This window comes from Malaclemys terrapin, chromosome 1 (assembly GCF_027887155.1).
Source record: "Malaclemys terrapin pileata isolate rMalTer1 chromosome 1, rMalTer1.hap1, whole genome shotgun sequence".
Taxonomy (NCBI): domain Eukaryota; kingdom Metazoa; phylum Chordata; order Testudines; family Emydidae; genus Malaclemys; species Malaclemys terrapin.
The window spans coordinates 188562562-188573222 of record NC_071505.1 but is presented as its reverse complement, the minus strand read 5'-3'; positions in this window follow the sequence as shown (position 1 = coordinate 188573222).

The following is a 10661-nucleotide window of genomic DNA, read 5'->3' as shown; positions in this document are numbered from 1 at the left end:
ATACAAGTATACATATATAAGCCCCAGGTCAGGAAAGCATCCCTATTCTGAAAAGCATTTTAGGACTTGAAGTCAATGGGACTTAAGCACATACTTATAGTTAAGCATGTATTTAAGTGTCTGTTTCCTGAAACAGGGCTATAGTTTGTTAGAGTTTACCTCTAACCTTTTTAGTAGGACTTCATTATTGCTATTGATTTTATGATGAAGGAATTCAGATACTGCATTGATGGCAATATAAAACCCTAACACAGATAGTTAGAAAGTAATATTTACAGAATGTATTTTCTCCTTTCACTTCTGGTAAACCCTTTGCCTAGGAAAGCAGTTTTTGCCAGCTGACAATATCCACTAGTCAGAGGGAGAACACAGCTTATGTGTTTGTTTACTCACTTCCCAAACCCATGATGCTGTAATCTAGACCCATCTGACATCATCTTTTGCTCTCCTAAGTGATTCCTTAGTAGCAGCAACACTTGAGTCCATTTATTCCTGAGGACAGAAGTTAGCATCTGAGCTGGGTACTCTGTCTGCTCAAATCAGTTTACTCTCTTTTGCACTGGAGAGAACAGAAATAATTTCATAATGTTAGAAATGTGGAAAACTTGCTGTTTGTATGAAGTTACTATTGGAAGTCTCAGACTGTCAAGGCAAGAAACATACCATACTATATCTACGTTTTACTCATTTTCTCTGAACCTCTGCCAATTTGAAACTCATATCACAGTTTCCTGTATGGAAACTCAAATAAAATTAGTGTTGTCAGTTAGAGAAGAAGCCAGCAGTGTGGAATAATAGAAGAATCTTGAGTCAATTAGTAAATATTAGACTATTAGTAAAAAGTTCACAACCAGGCAGATTTATATCACCATGACAGTGACACCACAGTTACTGCTCTGGAGATATTTTAGTTCTCAAAATCCCTATTTTCAGGCACACACAACTCTTCTCCCCTCAAAAAAATCTTTTCATGCTCGTTCTCAGCTGCAAAAGTGAGGGTTTTGAAATGTTTAGTAAAATTTTGTTTGGTTATTTTAGAAAATTCTGAGCATGAAAAATAAAAAAACAAGATTTTCCCACCACTTAGGACATTTTTAAACACTTTATTTTCTTGCACTCTGACACAAATGAAATCTACAAGAGAGTTCTAACAATTGGGCTGCCATAATCAGTTGGGTTTCTCTGGCAATGAATGTCAGACCAGTTAAAATAAAGTAAGTGCTTTAAAATAATTACTATATGGTGGTTATTTAAAATAACGTGTCCCATATTTGCTGATTCAACCTCCATTTCTATGGAAAAAAGAATAAAAAAGGTAACCAGTAACAGAGAACTCTCTCTTGTATATTTCAGCTGTGGCTGTTTTCTGAATGATACAAGTTCTACTTTTCATATAGTACTAAAGACTGTTGCATCTAACAAGGTCTTCAAGTCTGCAATAGTTTGACTTTGAAAACAACAGGCCAAATCCTGCATGCTCTACTCAAGAAAAATTCTTATTGACTTCAGTGGATCTTGGCCCAGAGTGTTTAAAAGTAGGGAAAACATCTTACCATCCCCCCGCCTCTCCTCCTTCACAAAAGTAATGATCTCTGATGTGATGGAAAAGACAAAGTTATTTAAGACCGTGGTTTTCAACCTGTGATCCACAGACTCCTGGGGGACTGCAAACTATGTCTAAGATTTCCAAAGGGGTCTGCACCTTTATTCAAAAATTTTTAGGGGCCTACAAATGAAAAAAGATTGAAAACCACTAATCTAAAAAGTTCTGCGCTTTGTGGTTAAATCAGTTCCCTGCACCGTCAGCTTCTTGCCCGGCTAATCATAACTTTCCAATGATCATGCCCACTCTGTAAGAAAGCAGTAAGACAGAACAGGATGTGCATTCATATCAGTTAGTTAAACCAATTACCTTCTCTTTGGTTCCCCTCTAAATTCCATCTTTACTCCCTCATTGTAGGGAACCTCCCCACCCCCCATCATGCTGCCACTGTCATTGACAGCTCTCCTGTAATCAGATATTTTTTCTGATAACACCCACAGCATGAAAGGCACTATACAAACAGAAAGAAAGGCACAACCACTGTCCCAAAGAGCTTCCAATCTAAAAGAACAAAACAAAACACAAAGGAAGAAAGAAAGGGGTAAAACATAGATATAGAGAGGTCAAAGTTTTGATTGTCCATATCTCAATAATTCAGAGCATTGATGGTGTAGATCAGGGATCGGCAACCTTTGGCACGCGGCCCGCCAGGGTAAATTCCCTGGCGGGCTGGTTTGTTTACCTGCCACATCCGCAGGTTCGGCTGATCGCAGCTCCCACTAGCCGTGGTTCACCGCTCCAGGCCAATGGGGGCTGCAGGAAATGGCGGCCAGCAGATCACTCAGCCTGCGCCACTTCCAGCAGCCCCCGTTGGCCTGGAGTGGCGAACTGCAGCCAGTGGAAGCTGCGATGTGCCGAACATGTGGACGCGGCAGGTAAACAAACTGGCTCTGCCCACCGGGGGCTTACCCTGGCGGGCCGTGTGCCAAAGGTTGCCAATCTCTGGTGTAGATCATCCCCAATTGCTCCTCAGTCTAACCATTATTAGTCAAATCATCTCTTGTGCCACATAGCAGTGGGTGTTCAGGAGGGATCAGAATGCAGGGAGAGAATGTGATTTGCAGACCAGCTCTGGAAGGACATCAATAGGAGCTGCTGGTACCCATGAAAATGAAAACCAGCCTACATGTTGGTGCTCATTTTGTCATTGCTTGTACTGATGCTTGCACTGATGCTCTTTCCCTCTTGACTGCAAGGGTTCAATGATGAATTTGGAGGAAATAATCAGTTTATAAAGTCAAAGTGGCTAAAGCTTAATTAATATAATATTATTCTATTAAAATAAAGTGAGTGAGATTTTGGTATTTCTGTAAGCTACCCTTTCTCCTTTTCCTTTGTAACCTAACTACTGTGCAGAAGATGTCATTGGGCAAAGGGGCTTATTCTATTAATTACAAGTGATTACAATTGCTTCATCTTATACTGCTCCCCTCTCTTCCAGGTTTGCTCACTTTGTTTGTTGGTCCCCTGTCATCTTCCTCTCCTATCCTGATCTTCCCCCCCCGTTTCTGTTTTCTGGGCAAGCAGCCCAATTCCCAAGCCATTCTGAGTCCTGGCTTGAAATCCTAGCATGTCCACTGCTGCTGACACCACAGCAGGTTGGTTGCTTTGATATTGATATAGCTCAAGTGTGACAGTGAGGAAGATAAACCCCCATAAGTCATATTTTAAAATGCAGTCATTTAGCTATTTAGAAAAGTGCTGCTCAATTTGAAACAGCTGAAAGACTGATTTTTTTTTAAGATTAAACCAAGTGGTGGTTTACCTAAATTGCTGCAGCTGCTAATCCTTGTCAATAACAGAAAACCCAGCTTGGCTGCATTGGCTCAGCAGTGGAGACACATTAAGGATGTAATCGCAGGCTGGCACTGCCAAAGAGTGAGATTTACCCCAGTTCCTGGGCCCACACAAGGCCTTATGCACTTCTTAAGCCCTGTGTCAAGGCCAATGTTTTCAGAAATGATTTCTAACTGGGTGCAGGGCAGGGCTAAAATCATCTCAGGCATGATGCTCAGAGGGGCTGTGCACCTACAGCTCTTCTTGGAATTGTAGGTGCTCAGTACCTCTGAAAATCTGCACCTAGGTGACTGATGTGGGCATCCGAAATTAGTGGGCACTTTTTAAAATGTCAGCTTTAACATAGGGCTTAACTGATGCTTGTGTGGGGCTTCTTCATGGGGGTGAATTTCACCCAGTATGCTACAGGAGCTGGAGAGCTTACCCAAAAGTACAGATGGAAGCGGTGTAAAAGAGGATAGTGTAGGTGTGAGTGGAGAAAACCAGTGATAGATTCATAGATTCATAGACTCTAGGACTGGAAGGGACCTCGAGAGGTCACCGAGTCCAGTCCCCTGGTGCTTTTGGTTTTTATTAGTTACTTTTAAATATGAAAGTACCCCATTTTGGACTGAAATGTAACTTAATTTTTGTTTTTGGTACAAATCATAATACAACATCGCGTCTTCTATATATCTCACCCTTGGTTTAGCTCCCTATGTTTTATATCAACAGTATATCAAACCAGAGCTTTCTGTAAAATGGGAGCGCAAAAGCCATAGCTCCCTTAGCAGAAGCGAGAGCAACTGAGAGGGAGTGTCAATGTAACAGAAATAGAAATATATCCCTAGAAGAGGTATGATCAAAAATAATAAATGCCTAGAACTAGAAAATTAAAAATTACCTAAGAACAAATGTCTTATAAAAAAAGACCAAAGGTACATAGTTATAGTCTATATACAAACAGTACTGTACTTAATTTGACAATCATAAACCTTGCTCACTTCACTTTACACATGTAGTCCCCCTGAAGTCTATGATTGAACAAAGTAAGAAACATTTGGCTACATCTCTACTAAATATTAAGTTACTAAGGAGATCAGCATGAATTATGTCACTTATTCCATCCACCAAACTCTCACGATTTTCACCTTCTTTAAGACTGAAGAAATAGGAAGTTCTTTCTTATATTTTTTGTATTGTTTTAATGAAGGGATAATTTTTTTCCACTACACTGCATCCCAGCATCTCTAATAAACCCTTTGGGCCTACTCCTGCAGTCCTTAGACAGTCATAGTCCTACTGACTAAGCCACAGAGCCTTCAAACAAAAATTTGCTAAACTTTAAGCACTAGACGTGAGTGGGATTTACTGCCATGACTGGAGTTAACCACAAGCGTAAGCATTTGCAGGGTTGGGGCCTTAAACAGGAGTTTTGAGTACCTCAGCACTACAAGATCTAGCTCTTAGTCATCACTCAAAAACCAGAACACTGGAAGAAGGTTACAATTATTTTAGTCAACATTTTGGCACGTCAAACAGTCGTGTAACTTGGCACATCAAACAGTCTCTACTTGTGTAAAATGTTGTTGTTTCATTGAAGCCAATGGAGTGATGGCAATTTACACCCATTGAGGATCTCCGTTGCAGTCCTGTACCCACTGAAGTCAATGGGACTTCAATCAACCTCATTTGGAGCAAGGTTGGGATCTATCTGGAACAGAGAAATAAAAATACTGTCATTTTGCTTGAGGTATTCCTGAAGCAAATATATATGGATAACCAAGTCAGCAGGGGGAGGGGAAACAGAGTAAAGAAACAAAGAGTGAGTTGGCTCTTATTTATCGATAAGTCTATGGTCTATATTTCTACATTCTAATGTATTGTGGCCATAGTAGGAATTCACAAAGCCTCCCTTTGAAGTGATTTTGTGTTCTGAACACCATGCATGCAGGATAATTTAACCTTTTCAACCTTAATAAATCTCAAAGAAACAGGTTTGCCATTAAAGAGATTAAAATTTGTGCCAAAATGGCAAAAGTCTCTCCTAGATTTATTTCTTGGAGTAATCCATTGCTTTTAATTGTATTTAGTCCTGCTGATGTACTGTGGAGGGAAGTATAAGAGCATGTACTGTGTATATGACAGTGTGTATATGGCAATGTGTTCTTTACATGTGTTAAAATTCTTAATAGAATTCTTTAATAATAAAGTTTATAAGAGCATTTCTATCAAGTACACATTGCCCATTTTTTAGATTAACTGTAGAAGAAGGAATATTGAAAGGGGTATTCCTAATTGATTCACAGTGTGAATGAACCAAATAGTCCTTCACAGACTTTTCAGGATTATAAAATCATACCTCTTAGCACAGGTTTCTAAAGTTGGGTGCAATATCCCAAGTTTTTAATGTGGTATGGTGGCTATGTCTAAGCAATGAGCATTTATGGCCTTGCAGTGTTATATTCTGGGAACTGTGTAGTTCTGCCAGTGTCTGCTTTCACAAAATGTCTAGGACACATGCTGTAAAAATGTTCCTTTGTTTTCTGACTGGATCTGGATTATTTTTTAAAAATTAACATTAAATTTATGATTAATTATTATTATTTATTATTACCTTAGTGTCTAGGAGCCCCCGTCATGGGCCAGCACCCCATTGTGTTTGGTGCTGTACAAATATAGAACAAAAAAGTGATCCCTGTCCCAAAGAGTTTACAGTCTCAGTATAAGACCATAGATAACAGATTGATACAGACAGATGGGGCATACAAGAAAACAATGAGACAATATTAGTCAACATGATCAGAAGCGGTATCTGAATCTAGAACACGTCCTGAAAATTGCAACAAAGTTTTAAGGGTGTATCCTCACATGTATTCCTTCATAACAGACAATAGTACATAAGAACGGCCATACTAGGTCAGACCAAAGGTCCATCAAACCCAGTATCCTGTCCTCTGACAGTGGCCAATGGCAGGTGCCCCAAAGGGGATGAACAGACAGGTTATCATCAAGTGATCCATGCCCTGTCACCCAATCCCAGCTTCTGGCAAACAGAGGCTAGGGACACCGTTTTTGCCCATCCTGGCTAATAACAATTGATGGACCTATCATCCATGAATCTATTTAGCTCCCTTTTGAACCCCGTTATAGTATTGGTCTTCACAACACTCTCTGGCAAGGAGTTCCAGAGGTTGACAGTGCGTTGCGTGAAAAATACTTTCTTGTGTTTGTTTTAAACCTGCTACCTATTAATTTCATTTGGTGGTTCCTTGTTCTTGTATTATGAGAAGGAGTAAATAACACTTCCTTATTTATTTTCTCTATATCACTCATGATTTTATAGACCTCTATCATATCCCCCCTTAGTCACCTCTTTTCCAAGCTGAAAAGTCCCAGTCTTATTAATCTCTCCTCATATGGAAGTCGTTCTATGCCCCTAATCATTTTTGTTGCCCTTTTCTGAACCTTTTCCAATTCCAATATATCTTTTTTGAGATGGGGCAACCACATCTGCACGCAGTATTCAAGGTGTGGGCGTACCATGGATTTATATAGAGGTAATATGATATTTTCTGTCTTGTTATCTATCTCTTTCTTGATGATTCCCAACATTCTGTTCGCTTTTTTGACTGCCGCTGCACATTGAGTGGATGATTTCAGAGAACTATCCACAATAACTCCAAGATCTCTTTCTTGAGTGGTAACAGCTAATTTAGTCCCCATCATTGTATATGTATAGTTAGGATTATGTTTTCCAATGTGCATTACTTTGCATTTATCAACATTAAATTTCATCTGCCATTTTGTTGCCCAATCATCCAGTTTTGTGAGATCCTTTTGAAGCTCTTCGCAGTCTGCCTGGGACTTAACTATCTTGAGTAGTTTTGTATCATCTTCAAATTTTGTCACCTCACTGTTTACCCATTTTTCCAGATAATTTATGAATATGTTAAATAGGACTGGGCCCAGTACAGATCCCTGGGGGACACCACTATTTACCTCTCTCCATTCTGAAAACTGATCATTTATTCCTACCCTTTGTTTCCTATCTTTTAACCAGTTACCAATCCATGAGAGAACCTTCCCTCTTATCCCATGACTGCTTATTTTGCATAGGAGCCTTTGGTGAGGGACCTTGTCAAAGGCTTTCTGAAAATCTAAATACACTATATCCACTGGATCTCCTTTGTCTGCATGCTTGTTGATCCCCTCAAAGAATTCTAGTAGATTGTTGAGGCATGATTTCCCTTTACAAAAACCATGCTATTTCCCAACAAATTATGTTCATCTATGTGTCTGACAATTTTGTTCTTTATGATAGTTTCAACCAATTTCCCTGGTACTGAAGTGAGGCTTACTTGCCTGTAGTTGCCAGGGTCACCTCTGGAGCCCTTTTTAAAAACTGGCATCACGTTAGCTATCCTCCAGTCATTTGGTACAGAAGCTGATTTAAATGATAGGTTACAGATGACAGTTAAAAGAACGAGGAGTCCTTGTGGCACCTTAGAGACTAACACATTTATTTGGTGTCAAGTATCAGGGGGTAGCCGTGTTAGTCTGTATCTACAAAAACAACAAGGAGGGGTTGGAGCAAATTCGGTTGTATCTTAGGGCTTGGCTGTAGACAATGGATCGTGTGAGGTGTCTTGGATGGAAGCTGGAGGCATGTAGGTACGTATAGCGGTCAGTAGGTTTCCGGTATAGGGTGGTGTTTATGTGACCATCACTTATTTGTACTGTAGTGTCCAGGAAGTGGATCTCTTGTGTGGACTGGTCCAGGCTGAGGTTGATGGTAGGGTGGAAATTGTTGTAGTCCAGGTGGAATTCTTCAAGGGCCTCCTTTCCGTGGGTCCATATGATGAAGATGTCATCAATGTAGCGCAAGTAGAGGAGGGGCACTAGGGGACGAGTGCTGAGGAAGCGTTGTTCTAAGTCAGCCATAAAAATGTTGGCATACTGTGGGGCCATGCGGGTACCCATAGCAGTGCCACTGACTTGAAGGTATAAGTTGTCCCCAAATCTGAAGTGGTTGTGGGTGAGGACAAAGTCACAAAGCTCAGCCACCAGGCTTGCTGTGGCCTCATCAGGGATACTGTTCCTGACAGCTTGTAGTCCATCCTCATGTGGAATATTGGTATAAAGTGCTTCTACATCCATGGTGGCCAGGATGGTGTTTTCAGGAAGAACATCAATGCATTGTAGTTTCCTCAGGAAGTCGGTGGTGTCTCAAAGATAGCTGGGAGTGCTGGTAGCATAGGGTCTGAGGAGAGAGTCCAAATAGCCAGATAATCCTGCTGTCAAAGTGCCAATGCCTGAGATGATGGGGCGTCCAGGGTTTCCAGGTTTATGGATCTTGGGTAGCAGATAGAATACCCCTGGTCGGGGTTCTGGGGGTGTGTCCATGTAGATTTGTTCCCGTACTGTAGCTGGGAATTTCTTGAGCAGATGGTGTAGTTTCTTTTGGTATTCCTCAGTGGGATCAGAGGATAGTGGCCTGTAGAATGTGGTCTTGGAGAGTTGCCTGGCAGCCTCCTGTTCATAATCTGACCTGTTCATTATGACTACAGCACCTCCTTTGTCAGCCCCTTTGATGATAATGTCAGAGTTGTTTCTGAGGCTGTGGATGGCATTGCGTTCTGTACGGCTGAGGTTATGGGACAAGTGATGTTGTTTGTCCACAATTTCAGCCTGTGCACGTCTGCGGAAATACTCTATGTAGAGGTCCACTCTGTCATTTCGACCGTCAGGAGGAGTCCACGCAGAGTTCTTCTTCTTGTAGTGTTGGTAGGAGGGTTCCTGTGGGTCAGTGCACTGTTCAGTGGTGTGTTGAAAATATTCCTTGAGTCGGAGACGACAAAAGTAGGCTTCCAGGTCACCGCAGAACTGTATCATGTTTGTGGGGATGGTAGGACAGAAAGAGAGTCCCCGAGATAGGACAGACTCTTCTGCTGGGCTGTGTGTGTGGTTGGAAAGATTGACAATGTTGTTAGAGGAGTTGAGGGTACCATTGTTATAGCCCCCAGTGGCAGGTATTAGTTTAGATAGCTTACAGTCCTTTTTCCTCTGTAGAGAAGTGAAATGTGCATTGTAAATGGCTTGTCTCATTTTTGTAAAGTCCAGCCACGTGGAAGTTTGTGTAGAAGGCTGGTATTGTATGAGAGTCTCCAGTTCTGAGAGCTCATTCTTGATCTTCTCCTGTCTGCTGTACAGGATGCTGATCAGGTGGTTCCTCAGTTTCTTTGAGAGTGTGTGGCACAGTCTTTCACCATACTCAGGGTAGTATGTTGATTGCAATGGATTTTTTACCTTCAGTCCTTTTGGTATGATGTCCATCTGTTTGCATTTGGAGAGGAAGATGATGTCTGTCTGTATCTGTGCAAGTTTTTTGTTGAGGTTGATGGATTTCCACTCCATACGGCTAAATTTAGTGCCTTGCATGGTGTCAAGTATCAGGGGGTAGCCGTGTTAGTCTGTATCTACAAAAACAACAAGGAGTCTGGTGGCACCTTGAAGACTAACAGATTTATTTGGGCATAAGCTTTCGTGAGTGGCCAAGCCCTAAGATACAACCGAATTTGATCCAACCCCTCAGACAGAGACAAACACCTACAAGATCTTTATCAAGCATTCGTAAAACTACAATACCCACCTGGGGAAGTGAGGAAACAGATTGACAGAGCAAGACGGGTACCCAGAAATCACCTACTACAGGACAGGCCCAACAAGGACAATAACAGAACACCACTGGCCATCACATACAGCCCCCAGCTAAAACATCTCCAGCGCATTATCCACGATCTACAACCTATCCTGGAAAATGATCCCTCACTCTCACAGACCTTGGGAGGCAGGCCAGTCCTCGCTTACAGACAACCCCCCAACCTGAAGCAAATACTCACCAGCAACTACACACCACACCACAGAAACACCAACCCAGGAACCTATCCCTGTAGCAAACCTCGTTGCCTACTCTGTCCCCATATCTACTCTGGCAACAGCATCAGAGGACCCAACCACATCAGCCACACCATCAGGGGCTCATTCACCTGCACATCCACTAATGTCATATATGCCATCATGTGCCAGCAATGCCCCTCTGCCATGTACATTGGCCAAACCGGACAGTCCCTCCGCAAAAGAATAAATGGACACAAATCGGACATCAGGAATGGTAACATACACAAGCCAGTAAGTGAACACTTCAATCTCCCTGGTCATTCTATTACAGATTTAAAAGTCACTATCATTGAACAAAAAAACTTCAGAAACAGACTTCAAA